Consider the following 2,952-nt stretch of genomic DNA (forward strand, 5'->3'; position numbering starts at 1 on the left):
GATGATCAGTTGAAGGGCGCTAATTCGCAAAATAAGGGGATTTTAAACTATTTTACCGTAATTTGAAACCATTGTCAATATAATCTAGGTAAGCAGGTGGTTAACATAAGCAAGAATTTAGTCCAATGAAACTTCTTATCATCTTGATACTTTACGACGAAAATTGACCCTACCAGCGTCACCACGGCGTCCCCACCGATCGATCTAACGTGACGTTGTTATGTGGGTGTGTTACAGATTATTGAGAATGGTAATATCACCGAAAAAATAGATAAAATGACAGTTGAATGACCAACAAAGACAACTGAAGACAATATTTTGTCATTAGATGTTATTTAGTATAACTTTATTCGGAAAAGTAATCTCAAAATCGAGTTGCCGTCCCCGGAGTTGTCAGTGACGTCGTATGATTTGTGTGCAATTTTTACCAATTAGCCCCTAAGTAAAAAATAGTTGAGCCATGAAGTATCTTGTAAATCAACCCAGAAACCCGGTAGTTGTTGATTGTTTATTGGTAGTTGCGTCCCTTCGCTGCCAAAAATAGTTTTTTGGCAGTTTCGCCCCCGGTGACATCGTGCTGGCATGGTGAAGTCTGGTTGATTTGGTGGCACATCGATTGAGTATTTTCATTCATCTGGCCATGTAAGTCAGTGGCGTATCTAGATGTCTTGAAATGGATGGGGGCTGATGGGGGTGGGGCGAAGGTGAAGAGGGGGATGGGGATCGATGATCAGTTGAGGGGTGCTAATTCGCAAAATAAGGTGATTTTATGTGATTTTAAACTACTTGACCGTGATTTGAAACCAGTGTCAGTATAATCTTACATAAGCATGTGGTTAACATAAGCAAGAATTTAGTCCAATGAAACTGTTTATCATCTTGATACCTTCCGACGAAAATTTACCCTACCGGCGTCACCACGGCGTCCCCACCGATCGAACGTTGTTATGTGGGTGTTTTATAGATTATTGGGAATGGTAAAATCACCGAAAGAAATAGATAAAATGACAGTTGAATGACCAACAATGACAACTGAAGACAATAGTTCGTCATTAGAAGTTATTTAGTATAACTTTATTCGGAAAATTAATCTCAAAATCGAGTTGCCGTCCCCGGCGTTGTCAGTGACGTAATATGATTTGTGTGCGATTTTTACCAATTAACCCCTAAGTGAAAAATAGTTTAGCCATGTAGTACCTTTGCAAATCAACCAGAAACCCGGTAGTTTGTTGATTGTTTATTGGTAGTTGCGTCCCCGGTGACATCGTGAGGGCATGGTGAAGGCTAGTTACGATTTGGTGGCACATCGATTGAGTATTTTCATTCATCTGGCCATGTAAGTCAGTGGCGTATCTGGATGTCACAGTCTTGAAATGGGGGGATCATGGGGGAGCGAAGGTGAAGTGGGGAAGGGGCGGATAATCAGTTGAGGGCGCTAATTCGTAAAATAAGGTGATTTTAGATGATTTTTAACTGACCGTGTCAGTATAATCTTAGCCAGGTAGGCATGTGGTTAACATAAGCAAGAATTTAGTTCAATGAAACTGTTTATCATCTTGATACCTTCCGACGAAATTGACTCTACCGGCGTCACCACGGCGGTCTGGGATATCATTCTTTTTTCTTTCTTTTTCCCCCTTTTTTTATCTCCCAAAATGGGGGGTTGGGGCCGGGCTGCCTCCCCCTCCCCCTTAAATCCGCCCCTGTATTTTTATATAAAAAAAATTTAAACTATATATTACATTTCTACTACAAAACAGGGCGTACAAAATGGAAAAATAGCAAATTCTCGTGGCTGGCCCTGACCCCCCCCCCTCTTCCTTAAATCCTAGATACACCACTGTTGCTGAAAACAATAGTTAATAGAAGTATATTTGCATTCGTTTAGTTGTTCATGTGAATGTCTAATAGGTTATTACTTTCAAATAATGCTAAAACACCCAGTGTCAATGCCAAGTTAGACACATGTACGACTAAGCTGAGTGACTCTGAGTTAGTAGTGGTTACGTAACGTTTGGCATGCACTTTATCATGCGCTATAGAAATGGAAGACCATAGCGTAATGGGAATGAACCTCTCTGGTAGGGCCTCTTTGTAGCCCCTTTTTGGAGGTAAAAAAAAGAAACAAAAAAAAAAAAAGAAAAAGAAAAAGAAAAAAATGATAGCCCAGAACGCCTCAAATGTTTTTTCGGGCGTCTAGAACACACAAATTTCGCGGGGGTATTCCCCCTGACTCCCTAGGACCTGTCTCTTATACACATCTAGATGTGTATAAGAGACAGCAATAGTTTGTCATTAGATGTTATTTAGTATAACTTTATTCGGAAAAGTAATCTCAAAATCGAGTTGCCGTCCCCGGAGTTGTCAGTGACGTCGTATGATTTGTGTGCAATTTTTACCAGAGGCCAATGAGACACCCTTGTGTTTTCCCATTACAGTAGGACACATTTTTTCTCAAGGTAGGCCCTATTGCGCAATACGCAAAGAATAATAGTAAGCCTAAATCACATGAAAAGGATAAACTACTGTATAAGTAATAAATAGACCTAGTATTATGATAAATGGTCTTCATAAAATAGAGACGTTAGGGGGTGACGTCGTAGGCCTACATCTATCTATCTCAATAACATTTACCTTCCCCCTAACAAGAAGTACCGTTTAGTGGTCTGTGTTAGTCTAATAAGTAATGAAGAGGTACGGTACGGTGCACTCTCAGACCCTAACTTTAAGGATGTAATTTTATTAGACAGGAGCTTTCGCTGGCACTAAAATACCAGCTTCATCGGGTTGTGTGTTACTCTATAACAAGGTAATAGAGTATTAATTTTAGATTTTACCAAATTGATTTGGTTAACAAAAAATTTAGAAAGACAAAAATCTGGCCATATGTTGACGTTAGTTGACGCAAGTTGACGTGGATTGTTGACGGTTTACCGAACATCGCATCACCGG

Source organism: Anneissia japonica, unplaced genomic scaffold (genome assembly GCF_011630105.1).
Source record: "Anneissia japonica isolate Jap-2015-1 unplaced genomic scaffold, ASM1163010v1 scaffold1231_len1163931_cov198, whole genome shotgun sequence".
Classification (NCBI taxonomy): Eukaryota; Metazoa; Echinodermata; class Crinoidea; order Comatulida; family Comatulidae; genus Anneissia; species Anneissia japonica.